General features: G+C 50.0%; 1 protein-coding gene across 4 annotated transcripts in view; it reads left to right on the top strand.

The window, feature by feature from the left end:
- Positions 1-562: 562 nt before the first annotated feature.
- The window catches only part of TMEM263 (transmembrane protein 263), a 93,951-nt gene continuing 72,127 nt past the window's right edge, over positions 563-22,386 (top strand). Inside the window, exon 1 of one of the 4 annotated variants that reach the window (XM_063928451.1) lies at positions 563-586. The gene's annotated coding sequence lies outside the window, so the exon portion shown is untranslated. Of the gene's footprint in view, positions 587-680; positions 710-1,067; positions 1,329-1,354; positions 1,430-22,386 lie in introns of those variants that run through there. The other 3 variants (XM_063928452.1, XM_063928449.1, XM_063928450.1) reach the window with 3 other exon arrangements.

A 22,386-nucleotide genomic window follows, 5' to 3' on the forward strand; every position in this document is an offset into this window, starting at 1 on the left:
CTGGAATCGGGACAGTTGGGAGGTATGGTTACATGCATTAGCATAAGGCCGTAAATCTGGCAGCCGCAGACACTCAGAATCAGGCTACAAATAGTTTGTGACATGGACCCAGGGGCTTATGGGAAAGGTCCTCTCCACAAAGAGAAACTAGATGCTACCAGCTGCAAGGCAGTTGGTCAGTACTGAGCCATGGGAACTGGGACTGGGACTGTGCCATACTTGCCTACCTGGCCCTCTCCATGAGGGAGAAAATGCTCTGTTCCTGGACTTTCCTGGTAATGTATGATTGCCATCACCTGTGATGAAACAACTTTCTTATCAATTAACTAGCTCACCACAGGTGATGGCAATCATACATTACCAGGAAAGTCCAGGAACAGAGCATTGCTCATGGAGAGAGTCAGGTAGGCAAGTATGGACTGTCCAGAGAAAGTAGGCACAGGCGTGCGCAGAGACTGACTGGCGGGTGCTGCTCCGGACTTCCCCCCCTCCACGGCATTATAGTGTTCTCTCACCTCCCCTGTCCTGGATATAAACTGCTCACCTGGGCGGCCCAGGTGAGCAGTCTATATCCAGGACAGGGGAGGTGAGAGAACACTATAATGCCATGGAGGGGGGGGGGGGAAGTCTGGAGCGGCACCCGCCAGTCAGTCTCTGCGCACGCCTGTGAAAGTAGGGACAACTATGCTAAAGTGAAGCCAGTTAGGAGGTATGACCTTGCTATGAGCAGCCTCTGTGCCAGCCGCTGTGCAAGTGTGCAGAGCACCCGGGGGGACTGGCGCTGCACTGACTGCAGCGTGCGTCCCACAGGACCGGTTCCCATACCTCCCAACATGACCCTCTCCAGGAGGGACACAATGCTCTGCTTCTGGACTTTTTTCTTTATTTATGATTGTCTGCACCTGTGTTCAACAGATTAATGGATAAGAAAGGTGTTTCAGCACAGGTGCCGGCAATCATAAATTAAGAGGAAAGTTCAGGAGCAGAACATTGTGTCCCTCCTGGAGAGGGTCACGTTAGGAGGTATGGGTTCCCGCCGCCGCCGCAGCCCACAGGCAGCTGGCACCGACCTAACGGTGACAGAACATCTGGGCAGCTGGCAGCAGCTCCACGTCACTCACCCTAGCTCGCAGCTGATTGGTTGAGGCGGCGGGAGACTGCGATTGGCTGAGCGGAAGGATGCGTCAGGCGCCACGTCCGCAGCGGCCGCAGAGTGAGCGAGAGGAGATATTATTATAGCGCTGGTGGCGGCGGCGGAGGGAGACCGGACTCGTGAGTTGCAGCTGTGAGTCGGTTGCTATCGGAGTGTGCGGAGGTGTGAGCTCCAGGTGAGGCCGGGTTGGCAGCGGGCGGTGCTCTGTTGGTGGCAAATAGGACGCTGTGATGGATTAGTCCCAAAAGGGAGCAATTCAAGTAGAAGGAGGAATAGGTATTGTGGGATGCTTCAGCGGATTCATTAGTACAGACTGTGCTTGTAATTATTCCTAGATGAGGGTACAACAGGGACTAAAAAGCGAAAAAGTCTTAGAAGGGGGGGGGGTAGCAGTAGGGACCGTGGGATGAAAAAAGGCCTAGAAGGCGTTGCAGTAGGGACTGTAGGATGAAAAAGTCCTATAGGGGGTAGCAGTAGGACCTGTGGGATAAAAAATGACCTAGAAGGTGTAGCAGTAGGGACTGTGGGATGATAAAGTCCTAGAATGGGTAGCAGTAGGGACTGTGGGATGAAAAATGACCTAGAATGGGTAGAAGTAGGGACTGGGATGAAAAAGTCCTGGAGGGCGTAGCAGTAGGGACTGGGATGAAAAATACCTGGAGGGGGTAGCCGTAGGGACAGGGATGGAGCAGTTCAAATCAATACTAGGAAGTGTGGAATGGACTAGTCCAGGGGTAGGCAACCTGTAGCACTCCAGCTGCTGTGGTCCAAAAGTTTTGTTTTAGGGCATGCTGGCAAGTGCAGTTCCACAACTGCTGCAGTGCCATATGTTGTCAACCCTTGACTAGTCAAAGATTATAATGGGCAGTTGATTGAAAAAGGCTTATATGGGGTAACAGTAGGGACTGTTGTATGAAAAAGGCCTAGAAGGGGTAGCACTAGGGACTGTAGGATGTAAGTCATGGGATCGGACCCTATAGACACCGTTAGGATGAAAAAGGCCTAGAAGGAGTATCGGTAGGGACTATGGGTTGAAAAAGTACTTAAGGGGAAACAGTAGGGCATGATAAGATTAAGTAAATCCTACAAGGGGTAGCAGTACAGACTGGAATGAAAAAAAGTTTTAGAGGTGGTAGCAGCAGGGACAGGGATGGACTAGTCCAGGAGTAGGTAACCTGTAGCACTCCAGCTGCTATGGTACAAAAGTTTTGTTTATAGGGCATGCTGGCGTGTGTAGTTCCACAACAGCTGCAATTCCACACATTGGTAACCCCTTGACTAGTCAAAGATAATAACAGTTTATTGATGCTGGATATGGCAACTGTGTGATCCCAGAAGTGGTGACATATAAGGACTGGGGGATGGGCCAAAGGCAGTGATGTAGATGAGTCTTTAAATCTGTATTATTATCTATGTATGCACACACAGGGATCTGTGTAATGTAATTTCTCTTAGTCCTAGAGGATGCTGGGGACTCCAAAAGGACCATGGGGTATAGATGGGATCCCGTCTATACCCCCTGGTCCTTTTGGAGTCCCCAGCATCCTCTACGGACTAGGAGAAAAGGATTTACCGGTAGGTATTAAAATCCTATTCTTATCTACACTATTAACCCTTCCACTCTGCCTTATAAGACTGGTCTGTGGCTTTCTCTCTGTGATCTGCATATTTAAATTACTAGGTTCTAAGTCCTTTGTTTACTTTATGCAGTTGTTGTTTTTCTGTGACTCCTGGATTGTGATTCGTGTGGGAAGTATATGGCTAAATGTCTGCTTTTTCGTAGTAGCTGGGACTTTGCATATAGCTCTTGCCTGGGATGGCTGGTTTAGGAATGGGCCCCTTTTCTGGCTTTTTTCCCAGTACTCTGTGTATCCTAAAAAAGTTACTTGTAAACATTTGTCACATTGAGAACGTCAGCAGCTCAGTAGATATTCCTATTTTACTTGCAGAATTGTTTACAGTAGCAGCTCTTTCTGGAGCATCGCAGGGTTTACCTTCCTGCATAAGCATTTGGTTTGATTGTATGTATATGTAGGTAGAGATGGATTATCATTTATTCCCTGGGATGACATGGAAGTGCTGCTGTAAAGCGTGGCGGAGCTTCCAGCAAGCTACACACCAGGTTAAGTCTCTGCCACGTCACTAACATGAAGAAAAGCTCCTCTGTGCTCCAGCAGCCCTCCTCCCTTCTGAGCTTTTGTTCAGCAGCAGAGAAACATGATGTTATCAAAGTACAGTCCGGCAGCAGATTGCAGGCTGAGGGCTAGAACTAGTCTTGTACTAGTGTTAGTTGTCTCCATGATTGTGTCTTTTTACAGTGTTGGTAATTTCTTATTCTTCTGTTGACCCGTGAGTCAGACTTCCATTTGCCTTACACATTGTAAGAATGCCCTGTATTCATTCTGTCTGTGTCAAAAATGCAATCATTGTTTACAAGAAAATTAACCCGTTTTCTAGTGTTTTTTTTTCTATCCGTGTATATATGTGAGTATAATATATATATATATAATTTCTCCAACGTCCTAGTGGATGCTGGGGACTCCGTAAGGACCATGGGGAATAGACGGGCTCCGCAGGAAACTGGGCACTCTAAGAAAGATTTAGTACTACTGGTGTTCACTGGATCCTCCCTCTATGCCCCTCCCCCAGACCTCAGTTAGAATCTGTGCCCGGACAGAGCTGGGTGCATTTTAGTGAGCTCTCCTGAGCTTGCTGATAAGAAAGTATTTTAGTTAGGTTTTTTTTTTTTAGAGAGCTTCTGCTGGCAACAGACTCTCTGCTACGTGGGACTGAGGGGAGAGAAGCAAACCTACTAACTGCGGCTAGGTTGCGCTTCTTAGGCTACTGGACACCATTAGCTCCAGAGGGATCGAACACAGGAACCTAACCTTGGTCGTCCGTTCCCGGGGCCGCGCCGCCGTCCCCCTCGCAGAGCCAAAAGACAGAAGCCGGCGGGTTGAAGCAAGAAGATGTCAAAATCGGCGGCAGAAGACTCCTGTCTTCATATGAGGTAGCGCACAGCACTGCAGCTGTGCACCATTGCGCCCACACTGAACCCACACACTCCGGTCACTGTAGGGTGCAGGGGGGGGGGGGGGCGCCCTGGGCAGCAATTGATTACCTCCTGGCAAAAAAGAAGCATATATACAGCTGGGCACTGTATTATGCATGAGCCCCCACCATTAATTTTACACACAAACGCGGGACAGAAGCCCGCCGCTGAGGGGGCGGGACCTTCTTCCTCAGCACTCACCAGCGCCATTTTCTCTCCACAGCTCCGCTGAGAGGAAGCTCCCCAGGCTCTCCCCTGCAGACTCACGGTAGAAAGCGGGTAAAAAGAGAGGGGGGGCACATAAATTTCGCGCTTTAATCATATATACAGCAGCTACTGGGTAAACACTAGGTTACTGTGTGATTCCTGGGTCATATAGCGCTGGGGTGTGTGCTGGCATACTCTCTGTCTCTCCAAAAGGCCTTGTGGGGGTCCTGTCCTCATATAGAGCATCCCCTGTGTGTGTGGTGTCGGTACGCGTGTGTCGACATGTTCGACGAGGAGGGCTATGTGGAGGCAGAGCAGGTGCAGATGAATGACGTGTCTCCGCCGACGGCGCCGACACCTGATTGGATGGATATGTGGAAGGTGTTAAATGATAATGTAAACTCCTTGCATAAAAGGTTGGATAAAGCTGATGCCTTGGGACAGTCGGGGTCTCAGCCCATGCCTGATCCTACAGCGCAGAGGCCGTCAGGGTCTCAGAAGCGCCCACTATCCAAAATTGTTGACACTGATATCGACACGGATTCTGACTCCAGTGTCGATGACGATGATGCAAAATTGCAGCCTAAAATGGCTAAAGCCATCCGCTACATGATTATAGCAATGAAGGATGTATTGCACATATCAGAGGTAAACCCTGTCCCTGACGAGGGTTTATATGTATGGGGAGAAAAACCAAGAGGTGACTTTTCCCCCTTCACATGAGTTAAATGAGTTATGTGAAAAAGCGTGGGATTCCCCCGATAGGAAAGTGCTGATTTCCAAAAGGTTACTTATGGCGTACCCTTTCCCGCCAACGGACAGGATGCGCTGGGAATCCTCCCCTAGGGTAGATAAAGCTCTGACACGCTTATCTAAGAAGGTGGCCCTGCCGTCACAGGATACATCCTGCCGATAGGAAGCAGGAAAGTATCATGAAGTCTATTTATACACATTCAGGTACTCTACTGAGGCCGGCAATTGCGTCGGCCTGGATGTGTAGTACTGTAGCAGCATGGACAGATAATCTGTCTGAGGAACTGGATACCTTAGACAAGGATACCATTTTACTGACCCTGGGGCATATAAAAGACGCTGTCCTATATATGAGGGATGCCCAGAGGGACATTAGCCTACTGGGCTCTAGAATAAATGCAATGTCAATTTCTCTGACGTCCTAGTGGATGCTGGGAACTCTGTAAGGACCATGGGGAATAGACGGGCTCTGCAGGAGACTGGGCACTCTAAAGAATAGATTAGGTACTATCTGGTGTGCACTGGCTCCTCCCTCTATGCCCCTCCTCCAGACCTCAGTTAGAATCTGTGCCCGGCCAGAGCTGGGTGCTCCTAGTGGGCTCTCCTTAGCTTACTAGTAAAGAAAGTATTTATTAGGTTTTTTATTTTCAGTGAGCTTCTGCTGGCAACAGACTCACTGCTACGTGGGACTAAGGGGAGAGAAGCAAACCTACCTGCTTGCAGCTAGCTTGTGCTTCTAAGGCTACTGGACACCATTAGCTCCAGAGGGTTCGAACACAGGCACCTGTCCTCGATCGTCCGTTCCCGGAGCCGCGCCGCCGTCCCCCTCGCAGAGCCAGAAGAACAGAAGCTTGAAGACGACAAAATCGGCGGCTGAAGACTCCTGTCTTCATTAAGGTAGCGCACAGCACCGCAGCTGTGCGCCATTGCTCCCAGCACACTTACACACTCCGGTCACTGTAGGGTGCAGGGCGCTGGGGGGGAGGGGGGGGGCGCCCTGGGCTGCAATTGAAGTACCTTTTGGCATAAAAATACATATATACAGTCTGGCACTGTATATATGTAAAAAAAACCCGCCATTTTTTCACACAGAAAGCGGGACAGAAGCCCGCCACTGAGGGGGCGGGGCCTTCTTCCTCAAGACACCAGCGTAATTTTCTCTTCACAGCTCCGCTGGAAGCAGCTCCCCAGGCTGTCCCCTACAGTATCCAGGTACAAGACGGGTTAAAAAGAGAGGGGGGGCACATAAATTTAGGCACAAATAAGACATATAAAGCAGCTATTGGGTAAATCACTTATTATCAGTGAGAATCCCTGTGTTATATAGCGCTGTGGTGTGTGCTGGCATACTCTCTCTCTGTCTCCCCAAAGGACTTTGTGGGGTCCTGTCCTCAGTCTGAGCATTCCCTGTGTGTGTGTGTGCGGTGTGTCGGTACGGCTGTGTCGACATGTTTGATAAGGAAGGTTACGTGGAGGCGGAGCAAGGGCAGATAAGTGTGGTGTCGCCCCCGTCGGGGCCGACACCTGATAGGATGGATATGTGGAAGGTCTTAAATGACAATGTAAACTCCTTACATAAAAGGTTTGACGCTGCAGCCTTGGGACAGCCGGGGTCTCAGCCCGCACCTGCCCAGGCGACTCAGAAACCGTCAGGGGCTCATAAACGCCCTCTATCTCAGATGGTTGACACAGATGTCGACACGGAGTCCGACTCCAGTGTCGACGATGATGAGGCACATTTACAGTCTAAAATGACCAAGGCCATCCGATACATGATTATTGCAATGAAAGATGTATTACACATTTCTGAGATTAACCCTGTTAATACCAAGAGGGTTTATATGTTTGGGGAGAAAAAGCAGCCAGTGACTTTTCCCCCATCTGATGAATTAAATGAATTGTGTGAAGAAGCGTGGAGTTCCCCTGATAAGAAATTAGTGATTTCTAAGAGGTTACTAATGGCGTACCCTTTCCCGCCAACGGACAGGTTACGTTGGGAAACATCCCCGAGGGTGGACAAGGCACTGACACGCTTATCTAAAAAGGTGGCCCTGCCGTCTCAGGATACGGCCGCCCTAGAGGAGCCTGCGGATAGAAAGCAGGAAGCTATCCTGAAATCAGTGTATACACACTCTGGTACTTTACTGAGACCTGCTATTGCTTCAGCCTGGATGTGTAGTGCTGTAGCAGCGTGGACAGATACTCTGTTAGACGACATAGATTCCCTCGACAGAGATACTGTTTTGCGAACCCTGGGCCATATCAAAGACGTAGTCTTATATATGCGGGATGCTCAGAGGGACATTTGCCTGCTGGGCTCTAGAATTAATGCTATGTCCATTTCTGCCAGGAGGGTCTTATGGACTCGGCAATGGACAGGAGATGCTGATTCTAAAAAACACATGGAAGTTTTGCCTTATAAGGGTGAGGAATTGTTTGGGGACGGTCTGTCGGACCTCGTGTCTACAGCGACAGCTGGAAAGTCGACTTTCTTGCCTCAGGTTTCCTCACAGCCTAAGAAAGCACCGTATTATCAAATGCAGTGTTTCGTTCCCAAAAAGGCAAGAGTGTCAGGGGCGCATACTTTCTTGCCAGAGGCAGGGGTAGAGGTAAGAAGCTGCACCATGCAGCCAGTTCCCAGGAACAAAAGTCCTCCCCTGCTTCCACTAAGTCCACCGCATGACGTTGGGGCTCCACAGGCGGAGCCAGGTGCGGTGGGGGCGCGTCTCCGAAACTTCAGCAACCAGTGGGTTCGCTCACAGGTGGATCTATGGGCTATACAAATTGTATCTCAGGGATACAAGCTGGAATTCGAAGCGACTCCCCCCCGCCGTTACCTCAAATCAGCCTTGCCAGCTTCCCCCATGGAAAGGGAGGTAGTACTGGCGGCAATTCACAAGCTGTACCTCCAGCAAGTTATTGTGAGGGTCCCCCTCCTTCAACCGGGAAGGGGTTACTATTCCACAATGTTTGTGGTACCGAAACCGGATGGTTCGGTGAGACCCATTCTGAATTTAAAATCCTTGAACACTTATATAAAGAAATTTAAGTTCAAAATGGAATCGCTCAGAGCGGTTATTGCAAGCCTGGAAGAGGGGGATTTTATGGTGTCGCTGGACATCAAAGATGCTTACTTGCATGTCCCCATTTACCCACCTCACCAGGAGTACCTCAGGTTTGTGGTACAGGACTGTCATTACCAGTTCCAGACGTTGCCGTTTGGCCTGTCCACGGCACCGAGAATATACACCAAGGTAATGGCCGAAATGATGATACTCCTTCGGCAGAAGAGAGTTATAATTATCCCGTACTTGGACGATCTCCTCATAAAGGCGAGGTCCAGGGAGCAGTTGTTGATCAGCGTAGCACTCTCTCAGGAAGTGTTGCAACAGCACGGCTGGATTCTGAATGTTCCAAAGTCGCAGCTGATTCCTACGACGCGTCTGCTTTTCCTGGGCATGATTCTGGACACAGAACAGAAGAAGGTGTTTCTCCCGGTGGAGAAGGCCCAGGAATTAGCATCTCTGGTCAGGGACCTCCTGAAACCAAAACAGGTATCGGTGCATCACTGCACGCGAGTCCTGGGAAAGATGGTGGCTTCATACGAAGCCATTCCCTTCGGCAGGTTCCATGCGAGGATCTTTCAGTGGGATCTGTTGGACAAGTGGTCCGGATCGCATCTTCAGATGCATCGGCTGATCACCCTGTCCCCAAGGGCCAGGGTGTCTCTTCTGTGGTGGCTGCAGAGTGCTCACCTTCTCGAGGGCCGCAGGTTCGGCATACAGGACTGGGTCCTGGTGACCACGGATGCAAGCCTCCGAGGGTGGGGGGCAGTCACTCAGGGAAGAAACTTCCAAGGGCTGTGGTCAAGTCTGGAGACTTCTCTACACATAAATATACTGGAACTAAGGGCCATTTACAACGTCCTGAGTCAAGCAGAGCCCCTGCTTCGAAACCGGGCAGCACTGATTCAGTCAGACAACATCACGGCGGTCGCCCATGTAAACCGCCAGGGCGGCACAAGAAGCAGGATGGCAATGGCGGAAGCCACAAAGATTTTTCGGTGGGCGGAGAATCACGTGCAAGCACTGTCAGCAGTGTTCATTCCGGGAGTGGACAACTGGGAAGCAGACTTCGTCAGCAGACACGACCTCCACCCGGGAGAGTGGGGACTTCATCAAGAAGTCTTCACACAGATCGCAAAGTGATGGGAACTGCCACAGGTGGACATGATGGCGTCCCGCCTCAACAAAAAGCTAAAAAGATATTGCGCCAGGTCAAGGGACCCTCAGGCGATAGCTGTGGACGCCCTAGTGACACCGTGGGTGTACCAGTCGGTATATGTGTTTCCTCCTCTTCCTCTCATACCCAAGGTACTGAGAATAGTAAGAAAGAGAGGAATAAGAACAATACTCATTGTTCCGGATTGGCCAAGAAGGACTTGGTACCCGGAACTGCAAGAAATGCGCACAGAGGACCCATGGCCTCTGCCTCTCAGACAGGACCTGCTGCAACAAGGGCCCTGTCTGTTCCAAGACTTACCGCGGCTGCGTTTGACGGCATGGCGGTTGAACGCCGGATCCTAGCTGAAAAAGGCATTCCGGATGAAGTTATTCCTACGCTGATAAAGGCTAGGAAAGACGTGACAGCAAAGCATTATCACCGTATATGGCGAAAATATGTGGCTTGGTGTGAGGCCAGGAAGGCCCCTACAGAGGAATTCCAGCTGGGCTGGTTCCTGCAATTCCTACAGTCTGGAGTGACTATGGGCTTGAAGTTGGGGTCCATAAAGGTCCAGATTTCAGCCCTATCCATTTTCTTTCAAAAAGAACTAGCTTCACTGCCTGAGGTTCAGACGTTTGTTAAGGGAGTGCTGCATATTCAGCCCCCTTTTGTGCCACCAGTGGCACCCTGGGATCTTAATGTTGTGTTGAATTTCCTGAAATGCCACTGGTTTGAGCCACTTAGGACCGTGGAACTAAAGTATCTCACGTGGAAAGTGGTCATGCTGTTGGCCTTAGCATCGGCTAGGCGTGTGTCGGAATTGGCGGCTTTGTCATGTAAAAGCCCATATCTGATCTTCCATATGGACAGGGCAGAATTGAGGACTCGTCCCCAATTTCTCCCAAAGGTGGTGTCATCGTTTCATTTGAACCAACCTATTGTGGTGCCTGCGGCTACTCGGGTCTTGGAGGACTCCAAGTTACTGGACGTAGTCAGGGCTTTAGAAATATATGTTTCCAGAACGGCTGGAGTCAGGAAGACTGACTCGCTGTTTATCCTGCATGCACCCAACAAGCTGGGTGCTCCTGCTTCAAAGCAAACTATTGCGCGCTGGATCTGTAGCACGATTCAGCTAGCTCATTCTGCGGCTGGATTGCCGCATCCAAAATCAGTAAAAGCCCATTCCACAAGGAAGGTGGGCTCTTCTTGGGCGGCTGCCCGAGGGGTCTCGGCTTTACAGCTTTGCCGAGCGGCTACTTGGTCGGGTTCAAACACATTTGCAAAGTTCTACAAGTTTGATACCCTGGCTGAGGAGGACCTTGTGTTTGCTCATTCGGTGCTGCAGAGTCATCCGCACTCTCCCGCCCGTTTGGGAGCTTTGGTATAATCCCCATGGTCCTTACGGAGTTCCCAGCATCCACTAGGACGTCAGAGAAAATAAGAATTTACTCACCGGTAATTCTATTTCTCTAACGTCCTAAGTGGATGCTGGGGACTCCGTAAGGACCATGGGGAATAGCGGCTCCGCAGGAGACTGGGCACATCTAAAGAAAGCTTTAGGACTAACTGGTGTGCACTGGCTCCTCCCCCTATGACCCTCCTCCAAGCCTCAGTTAGATTTCTGTGCCCGACGAGAAGGGTGCACACTAGGGGCTCTCCTGAGCTTCTTAGTGAAAGTTTTAGTTTAGGTTTGTTATTTTCAGTGAGACCTGCTGGCAACAGGCTCACTGCATCGAGGGACTAAGGGGAGAAGAAGCGAACTCACCTGCGTGCAGAGTGGATTGGGCTTCTTGGCTACTGGACATTAGCTCCAGAGGGACGATCACAGGCCCAGCCTGGATGGGTCCCGGAGCCGCGCCGCCGGCCCCCTTACAGAGCCAGAAGAGCGAAGAGGTCCGGAAAAATCGGCGGCAGAAGACGTTCCTGTCTTCAATAAGGTAGCGCACAGCACTGCAGCTGTGCGCCATTGCTCTCCGCACACTTCATACTCCGGTCACTGAGGGTGCAGGGCGCTGGGGGGGGCGCCCTGAGACGCAATAAAACATAATAAAAATACCTTACATGGCAAAAAATACATCACATATAGCTCCTGGGCTATATGGATGCATTTAACCCCTGCCAGAATATACAGAAAAACGGGAGATAGGCTCCGCCCCCTTTTCGGCGGCCTTATCTCCTCAGCACACTGGCGCCATTTTCCCTCACAGCTCAGTTGGAGGGAAGCTCCCTGGCTCTTCCCTGCAGTCACTACACTACAGAAAGGGTTAAAAAAAGAGAGGGGGGCACTAATTAGGCGCAGTATTAAAACATACAGCAGCTATAAGGGGAATACACTTATATAAGGTTATCCCTGTATGTATGCATGTATGTATATGTGTATATATATATATAGCGCTCTGGTGTGTGCTGGCATACTCTCCCTCTGTCTCCCCAAAGGGCTAGTGGGGTCCTGTCCTCTATCAGAGCATTCCCTGTGTGTGTCGGTACGTTTGTGTCGACATGTATGAGGAGAAAAATGATGTGGAGACGGAGCAGAGTGTCTGTAACAGTGATGTCACCACCTAGGGGGTCGACACCTGAGTGGATGTACTGTTGAAAATTACGTGACAGTGTCAGCTCTGTATAAAAAAACAGTGGTTGACATGAGACAGCCGGCTACTCAGCTTGTGCCTGTCCAGACGTCTCATAGGCCGTCAGGGGCTCTAAAGCGCCCGTTACCTCAGATGGCAGATACAGACGCCGACACGGATACTGACTCCTGTGTCGACGGTAAGGAGACAACCGTGATTTCCAGTAGGGCCACACGTTACATGATTGAGACAATGGAAAATGTTTTATACATTTCTGATAATACGAGTACCACCAAAAAGGGGTATTATGTTCGGTGAGGGAAAAACTACCTGTAGTTTTCCTGAATCTGAGAAATAAAATGAGGTGTGTGATGATGCGTGGGTTTCCCCCCGATAACAATTGATGATTTCTTAAAAAGTATTGGCTGTATACCCTTTCCCGCCAGAGGTTAGGGTGCGTTGGGAAACACCCCCTAGGGGGGATAAGGCGCTCACACGCTTGTAAGAACAAGGGCTCTACCCTCTCATGAGATGGCCGCCCTTAAGGATCCTGCTGATAGAAAGCAGGAGGGTATCCAAAAATGTATTTACACACATACTGGTGTTATACTGCGACCAGCAATCGCCTCAGCCTGGAGGTGCAGTGCTGGGTTGGCATGGTCGGATTCCCTGACTGGAAATATTGATATCCTAGATAAGGATAGTATATTATTGCCTATAGAGCATTTAAAAGATGCATTTCTATATATGCATGATGCACAGCGGAATATTTGCCGACTGGCATCAAGTATAAGTGCGTTGTCCAATTCTACCAGTAAAATGGTCAGGTGATGCGGATTCCAAACGGCATTTGGAAGTATTGCCTTTGAAAGGGGACATTTGGGGTCGGTCTTTTAGACCTGGTGGCCACGGCAACAACTGGGAAATCCACGTTTGTACCCCAGGTCGCCTCTCAAAATAAGACGCCGTATTATCAGGCGCAGTCCTTTGTTGGCAAGCGGACAAAAGGTTCCTCTTTTCTGCTCGTGACAGAGGGAGAGGAAAAAGGCTGAAGAGATTAGCCAGTTCCCAGGAACAGAAACCCTTTCCCGCCTCTGCCAAGCCCTCAGTATGACGCTAGGGCCTTACAAGCTCAGGCACGGTGGGGGCCCGTTCTCAATGAATTTCAGTGCGCAGTGGGCTCACTCGCAAGTAGACCCCTGGATCCTTCAGGTAATATCTCAAGGGTACATATTGGAATTCGAGACGTCTCCCCCTCGCCGTTTCCAAAAGTCGGCTTTACCGACGTCTCCCTCTGACAGGGAGGCAGTTTTGGAAGCCATTCACAAGCTGTATTCCCAGCAGGTGATAATCAAGGTACCCCTCCTGCAACAGGGAACGGGGTATTATTCCACACTATTGTGGTACCGAAGCCAGACTGCTCGGTGAGACCGATTCTAAATCTAAAATCTGTGAACACTTACATACAGAGGTTCAAATTCAAGATTGAGTCACTCAGAGCAGTGATTGCGAACCTGGAAGAAGGGGACTACATGATGTCTCGGGACATCAAGGATGCTTACCTTCATGTCAAAATTTACCCTTCTCACCAAGGGTACCTCAGGTTATGGTACAGAACTGTCACTATCAGTTCAGACGCTGCCGTAGGGATGGTCCACGGCACCCCGGGTCTTTACCAAGGTAATGGCCGAAATGATATCCCTTCGAAGGAAGGGAATTTTAGTTATCCCTTACTTGGACGATTCCCTGATAAGGGTAAGATCCAGGGAACAGTTGGAAGTCGGTGTAGCACTATCTCAGGTAGTGTTGCGGCAGCACGATTGGATTCTCAATATTCCAAAATCGCAGCTGGTTCCGACGACTTGTCTTCTGTTTCCTAGGGATGTTCCTGGACACAGTCCAGAAAAAAGGTGTTTCTCCCGGAAGAGAAAGCCAGGGAGTTATCCGAGCTAGTCAGGAACCTCCTAAAACCGAACCAAGTCTCAGTGCATCAATGCACAAGGGTTCTGGGTAAAAATGGTGGCTTCCTACGAAGCAATCCCATTCGTTAGATTCCACGCAAGAACTTTCCAGTGGAACCTACTGGACAAATGGTCCGGGTCGCATTTTCAGATGCATCAGCGGATAACCCTGTCACCAAGGACAAGGGTATCCATCCTGTGGTGGTTGCAGAGTGCTCATCTTCTAGAGGGACGCAGATTCGGCATTCAGGACTGGGTCCTGGTGACCACGGATGCCAGCCTGCGAGGCTGGGGAGCAGTCACACAGGGAAGGAATATCCAGGGCTTAGGGTCAAGCCTGGATACATCACTTCACTTAAATATCCTGAAGCTAAGGGCCATTTACAATGCTCTAAGCTTAGCAAGACCTCTGCTTCAAGGTCAGCCGGTGTTGATCCAGTCGGACAACATCATGGCAGTCACCCACGTAAACAGACAGGGTGGCACAAGAAGCAGGAGGGCAATGGCAGAAGCTGCAGGGATTCTTCGCTGGGCGGAAAATCATGTGATAGCACTGTCAACAGTGTTCATTCCGGGAGTGGACAACTGGGAAGCAGACTTCCTCAGCACGACCTCCACCCGGGAGAGTGGGGACTTCACCCAGAAGTCGTCCACATGATTAAAAAACTCGACAGGTATTGCGCCAGGTCAAGAGACCCTCAGGCAATAGTTGTAGACGCTCTGGTAACACCGTGGGTGTACCAGTCAGTGTATGTGTTCCCTCCTCTGCCTCTCATACCCAAGGTACTGAGATTGATAAGATGGAGAGGAGAAAGCACTATATTCGTGGCTCCGGATTGGCCAAGAAGGACTTGGTAACCGGAACTTCAAGAGATGCTCACGGAGGATCCGTGGCCTCTACCTCTAAGAAGGGACCTGCTCCAGCAAGGACCCTGTCTGTTCCAAGACTTACCGCGGCTGCGTTTGACGGCATGCCGGTTGAACACCGGATCCTGAAGGAAAAAAGGCATTCCGGATGAAGTCATCCATATCCTGATCTAAAGCCAGGAAGGATGTAACCGCAAAAACATTATCACCGCAATTGGCGAAAATATGTTGCGTAGTGCGAGGCCAGTAAGGCCCGACGGAGGAAATTCAACTGGGTCGATTCCTACATTTCCTGCAAACAGGAGTGTCTATGGGCCTGAAATTGGGGTCCATTAAGGTTCAGATTTCGGCCCTGTCAATTTTCTTTCAAAAAAAAAAAAAAAAGAACTAGCTTCAGTCCCTGAAGTTTAGACGTTTGTAAAAGGGGTACTGCATATACAGCCTCCTTTTGTGCCTCCAGTGGCAATTTGGGATCTCAATGTAGTTTGGGTTCCAAAAGTCACATTGGTTTGAACCACTTAAATCTGTGGAGTTAAAATATCTCACATGGAAAGTGGTCATGCTGTTGGCCCTGGCCTGGGCCAGGCGCGTGTCAGAATTGGCGGCTTTATCCTGTAAAAGCCCTTATCTGATTTTCCATTCTGACAGGGCGGAATTGAGGACTCGTCCTCCGTTTCTCCCTAAGGTGGTTCCAGCGTTTTCACCTGAACCAACCTATTGTGGTGCCTGCGGCTACTAGGGACTTGGAGGAATCCAAGTTGCTGGATGTTGTCAGGGCCCTGAAAATATGTTTCCAGGACGGCTGGAGTCAGGAAATCTGACTCGCTGTTTATCCTGTATGCACCCAACAAGCTGGGTGCTCCTGCTTCTAAGCAGACTATTGCTCGTTGGATTTGTAGTACAATTCAGCTTGCACATTCTGTGGCAGGCCTGCCACAGCTAAAATCTGTAAAAGCCCGTTCCACAAGGAAAGTGGGCTCATCTTGGGCGGCTGCCCGAGGGGTCTCGGCTTTACAACTTTGCCGAGCAGCTACTTGGTCAGGGGCAAACACGTTTGCTAAATTCTACAAATTTGATACCCTGGCTGAGGAGGACCTGGAGTTCTCTCATTCGGTGCTGCAGAGTCATCCGCACTCTCCCGCCCGTTTGGGAGCTTTGGTATAATCCCCATGGTCCTTACGGAGTCCCCTGCATCCACTTAGGACGTTAGAGAAAATAAGAATTTACTTACCGATAATTCTATTTCTCATAGTCCGTAGTGGATGCTGGGCGCCCATCCCAAGTGCGGATTGTCTGCAATACTTGTACATAGTTATTGTTACAAAAATCGGGTTATTATTGTTGGGAGCCATCTTTTCAGAGGCTCCTCTGTTATCATACTGTTAACTGGGTTCAGATCACAAGTTATACGGTGATATTGGTGTGGCTGGTATGAGTCTTACCCGGGATTCAAAATCCTTCCTTATTGTGTACGCTCGTCCGGGCACAGTATCCTAACTGAGGCTTGGAGGAGGGTCATAGGGGGAGGAGCCAGTGCACACCAGTTAGTCCTAAAGCTTTCTTTAGATGTGCCCAGTCTCCAGCGGAGCCGCTATTCCCCATGGTCCTTACGGAGTCCCCAGCATCCACTACGGACTATGAGAAATAGAATTATCGGTAAGTAAATTCTTATTTTCTCGTAGTCCGTAGTGGATGCTGGGCGCCTGTCCCAAGTGCGGACTTTCTGCAATACGTGTATATAGTTATTGCTTAAATAAGGGTTATTGTTATGAGCCATCCGTTGAGTGAGGCTCAGTTGTTGTTCATACTGTTAACTGGGTAAGGTTATCACAAGTTGTACGGTGTGATTGGTGTGGCTGGTATGAGTCTTACCCTGGATTCAAATTTCCTTTCCTTGTAATGTCGGCTCGTCCGGGCACAGTTTCCCTAACTGAGGTCTGGAGGAGGGGCATAGAGGGAGGAGCCAGTGCACACCAGATAGTATCTAATCTTTTCTTTAGAGTGCCCAGTCTCCTGCGGAGCCCGTCTATTCCCCATGGTCCTTACGGAGTTCCCAGCATCCACTACGGACTACGAGAAATAGAATTACCGGTGAGTAAATTCTTATTTCTCTGACGTCCTAGTGGATGCTGGGGACTCCGTCAGGACCATGGGGAATAGCGGCTCCGCAGGAGACAGGGCACAAAATTTAAAAGTTTGACCACTAGGTGGTGTGTACTGGCTCCTCCCCCTATGACCCTCCTCCAAGCCTCAGTTAGGTTTTTGTGCCCGTCCGAGCAGGGTGCAATCTAGGTGGCTCTCATAAAGAGCTGCTTAGAGTAAAAGTTTTGATAGTTTTATTATTTTCAGTGAGTCCTGCTGGCAACAGGCTCACTGCAACGAGGGACCTAGGGGAGAAGAAGTGAACTCACCTGCGTGCAGGATGGATTTGCTTCTTAGCCTACTGGACACTAGCTCCAGAGGGATGGGTCACCGGAGCCGCGCCGCCGACCCCCTTGCAGATGCCGAAGTAAGAAGAGGTCCAGAAACCGGCGGCTGAAGGCTTTTCAGTCTTCATGAGGTAGCGCACAGCACTGCAGCTGTGCGCCATTGCGCTCAGGCACACTTCACACCGGCGGTCACTGAGTGTGCAGGGCGCTGGGGAAGGGCGCCCTGGGCAGCAATGTTAATACCTTTCTGGCTAAAAAGAATACATCACATATAGTCCATTAGGCTATATGGATGTATTTCACCCCTGCCAGGTCTCAGAAAAACCGGGAGAAGAGCTCGCCGGAATAGGGGGCGGGGCCTATCTCCTCAGCACACAGCGCCATTTTCCTACACAGCTCCGCTGCTAGGAACGCTCCCAGGCTCTCCCCTGCACTGCACTACAGAAACAGGGTAAAAAACAGAGAGGGGGGGCATTTTTTGGCGATATTATATATATTTAAGCAGCTGTAAGGAAACAACACTTATATAAGGTTGTTCCTATATAATTATAGCGCTTTGGTGTGTGCTGGCAAACTCTCCCTCTGTCTCCCCAAAGGGCTAGTGGGGTCCTGTCTTCTATCAGAGCATTCCCTGTGTGTCTGCTGTGTGTCGGTACGTGTGTGTCGACATGTATGAGGACGATGTTGGTGTGGAGGCGGAGCAATTGCCGGTAATGGTGATGTCACCCCCTAGGGAGTCGACACCGGAATGGATGGCTTTGTTTATGGAATTACGTGATAATGTCAGCACATTACAAAAATCAGTTGACGACATGAGACGACCGGCAAAACAGTTAGTACCTGTACAGGCGTCTCAAACACCGTCAGGGGCTGTAAAACGCCCTTTGCCTCAGTCGGTCGACACAGACCCAGACACGGACACTGAATCTAGTGTCGACGGTGAAGAAACGAACGTATTTTCCAGTAGGGCCACACGTTATATGATCACGGCAATGAAGGAGGCTTTGCATATCTCTGATACTGCAAGTACCACAAAAAGGGGTATTATGTGGGGTCTGAAAAAACTACCTGTAGTTTTTCCTGAATCAGAGGAATTGAATGACGTGTGTGATGAAGCGTGGGTTACCCCTGATAAAAAACTGCTAATTTCAAAGAAGTTATTGGCGTTATACCCTTTCCCGCCAGAGGTTAGGGCGCGCTGGGAAACACCCCCTAGGGTGGACAAGGCGCTCACACGTTTATCCAAACAAGTGGCGTTACCGTCTCCTGATACGGCCGCCCTCAAGGATCCAGCTGATAGGAGGCTGGAAAATACTCTAAAAAGTATATACACACATACTGGTGTTATACTGCGACCAGCAATCGCCTCAGCCTGGATGTGCAGTGCTGGGGTGGCTTGGTCGGATTCCCTGACTGAAAATATTGATACCCTGGATAGGGACAGTATTTTATTGACTATAGAGCAATTGAAGGATGCATTCCTTTATATGCGAGATGCACAGAGGGATATCTGCACTCTGGCATCAAGAGTAAGTGCGATGTCCATATCTGCCAGAAGAAGTCTATGGACACGACAGTGGTCAGGCGATGCGGATTCCAAACGGCATATGGAAGTATTGCCGTATAAAGGGGAGGAATTATTTGGGGTCGGTCTATCGGATTTGGTAGCCACGGCAACAGCCGGGAAGTCCACCTTTTTACCTCAAGTCCCCTCCCAGCAGAAAGACGCAGTCTTTTCAGCCGCAGTCCTTTCGTTCCTATAAGAACAAGCGAGCAAAAGGACATTCATATTTGCCCCGAGGCAAAGGAAAGGGTAAGAGACTGCAGCAAGCAGCCCCTTCCCAGAAGCAGAAGTCCTCCCCGGCTTCTGCAAAGGCCTCAGCATGACGCTGGGACCTTACAAGCGGACTCAGGGGCGGTGGGGGGTCGCCTCATGAATTTCAGCGCACAGTGGGCTCACTCGCAGGTGGACCCCTGGATCCTGCAGGTAGTATCTCAGGGTTACAGGTTGGAATTCGAGAAGTCTCCCCCTCGCCGGTTCCTAAAATCTGCTTTGCCAACGTCTCCCTCAGACAGGGCGACGGTATTGGAAGCCATTCACAAGCTGTATTCTCAGCAGGTGATAATCAAGGTACCCCTTCTACAACAGGGAAAGGGTTATTACTCCACGCTATTTGTGGTACCGAAGCCGGACGGCTCGGTAAGACCTATTCTAAATCTGAAATCTCTGAACCTGTACATACAAAAATTCAAGTTCAAGATGGAGTCACTCAGAGCAGTGATAGCGAATCTGGAAGAAGGGGATTTTATGGTGTCCTTGGACATCAAGGATGCTTACCTTCATGTCCCAATTTGCCCTTCACACCAAGGGTACCTCAGGTTCGTGGTACAAAACTGTCATTATCAGTTTCAGACGCTGCCGTTTGGATTGTCCACGGCACCCAGGGTCTTTACCAAGGTAATGGCCGAAATGATGATCCTTCTTCGAAGAGAAGGCGTATTAATTATCCCTTACTTGGACGATCTCCTGATAAGGGCAAGATCCAGAGAACAGCTGGAGGTCGGAGTAGCACTAACTCAAGTAGTGCTCCAACAGCACGGGTGGATTCTGAATTTTCCAAAATCCCAACTGATCCCGACGACACGTCTGCTGTTCCTAGGGATAATTCTGGACACTGTTCAGAAAAAGGTATTTCTTCCGGAGGAGAAAGCCAGGGAGTTATCCGAACTCGTCAGGAACCTCCTAAAACCAGGGACAGTGTCTGTGCATCAATGCACAAGAGTCCTGGGAAAAAAGGGTCTCTCTGCTATGGTGGTTGCAGAGTGCTCATCTGTTAGAGGGCCGCAGATTCGGCATACAGAACTGGGTCCTAGTGACCACGGATGCCAGCCTGAGAGGCTGGGGAGCGGTCACACAAGGAAGAAACTTCCAGGGCGTGTGGTCAAGCCTGGAAACGTCTCTTCACATAAATATACTGGAACTAAGAGCAATCTACAATGCTCTAAGCCTGGCAAACCCTCTGCTTCAGGGTCAGCCGGTGTTGATCCAGTCGGACAACATCACGGCAGTCGCCCACGTAAACAGACAGGGCGGCACAAGAAGCAGGAGGGCAATGGCAGAGGCTGCAAGGATTCTTCGCTGGGCGGAAAATCATGTGATAGCACTGTCAGCAGTGTTCATCCCGGGAGTGGACAACTGGGAAGCAGACTTCCTCAGCAGACACGATCTTCACCCGGGAGAGTGGGGACTTCATCCAGAAGTCTTCCACATGATTGTAGTCCATTGGGAAAGACCAATGGTGGACATGATGGCGTCCCGCCTCAACAAAAAACTGGACAGGTATTGCGCCAGGTCAAGAGACCCTCAGGCAATAGCTGTGGACGCTCTGGTAACACCATGGGTGTACCAGTCAGTGTATGTGTTTCCTCCTCTGCCTCTCATACCCAAGGTACTGAGAATTATACGGCAAAGGGGAGTAAGAACGATACTAGTGGCTCCGGACTGGCCAAGAAGGACTTGGTACCCGGAACTTCAGGAGATGCTCACGGAAGATCCGTGGCCTCTACCTCTAAGAAGGGATCTGCTTCAGCAGGGACCGTGTCTATTCCAAGACTTACCGCGGCTGCGTTTGACGGCATGGCGGTTGAACGCCGGATCCTAAGGGAAAAAGGCATTCCGGAGGAGGTCATCCCTACCCTGGTCAAAGCCAGGAAGGAGGTGACTGCACAACATTATCACCGCATTTGGAGAAAATATGTTGCATGGTGTGAGGCCAGGAAGGCCCCGACAGAGGAATTTCAACTGGGTCGATTCCTACATTTCCTGCAAACAGGATTATCTATGGGCCTCAAATTAGGGTCCATTAAGGTTCAAATTTCGTCCCTGTCGATTTTCTTCCAGAAAGAATTGGCTTCAGTTCCTTAAGTCCAGACTTTTGTAAAAGGAGTACTACATATACAGCCCCCGGTTGTGCCCCCAGTGGCACCATGGGATCTCAATGTAGTTTTGGATTTTCTCAAATCCCATTGGTTTGAGCCACTCAAATCGGTAGATTTGAAATATCTTACATGGAAAGTAACCATGCTACTGGCCCTGGCTTCAGCCAGGAGAGTGTCGGAATTGGCGGCTTTATCGTATAAAAGCCCATATCTGATTTTCCATTCGGACAGGGCAGAACTTGAGGACGCGTCCTCATTTTCTGCCTAAGGTGGTATCAGCGTTTCACCTGAACCAGCCTATTGTGGTGCCTGCGGCTACTAGCGATTTGGAGGATTTCAAGTTGCTGGACGTTGTCAGAGCATTGAAAATATATATTTCAAGGATGGCTGGAGTCAGAAAATCTGACTCGCTGTTTATACTGTATGCACCCAACAAGCTGGGTGCTCCTGCTTCTAAGCAGACGATTGCTCGTTGGATTTGTAGCACAATTCAACTGGCACATTCTGTGGCAGGCCTGCCACAGCCTAAATCTGTCAATGCCCACTCCACAAGGAAGGTGGGCTCATCTTGGGCGGCTGCCCGAGGGGTCTCGGCATTACAACTCTGCCGAGCAGCTACGTGGTCAGGGGAGAACACGTTTGTAAAATTCTACAAATTTGATACCCTGGCTAAGGAGGACCTGGAGTTCTCTCATTCGGTGCTGCAGAGTCATCCGCACTCTCCCGCACGTTTGGGAGCTTTGGTATAATCCCCATGGTCCTGACGGAGTCCCCAGCATCCACTAGGACGTCAGAGAAAATAAGAATTTACTCACCGGTAATTCTATTTCTCGTAGTCCGTAGTGGATGCTGGGCGCCCATCCCAAGTGCGGATTGTCTGCAATACTTGTACATAGTTATTGTTACAAAAAAATCGGGTTGTTTATTGTTGTGAGCCATCTTTTCAGAGGCTCCTACGTTATCATACTGTTAACTGGGTTCAGATCACAAGTTGTACGGTGTGATTGGTGTGGCTGATATGAGTCTTACCCGGGATTCAAAATCCTTCCTTATTGTGTACGCTCGTCCGGGCACAGTATCCTAACTGAGGCTTGGAGGAGGGTCATAGGGGGAGGAGCCAGTACACACCACCTAGTGGTCAAACTTTTAAATTTTGTGCCCTGTCTCCTGCGGAGCCGCTATTCCCCATGGTCCTGACGGAGTCCCCAGCATCCACTACGGACTACGAGAA

This window comes from Pseudophryne corroboree, chromosome 6, assembly GCF_028390025.1.
Source record: "Pseudophryne corroboree isolate aPseCor3 chromosome 6, aPseCor3.hap2, whole genome shotgun sequence".
NCBI classification, from domain to species: domain Eukaryota; kingdom Metazoa; phylum Chordata; class Amphibia; order Anura; family Myobatrachidae; genus Pseudophryne; species Pseudophryne corroboree.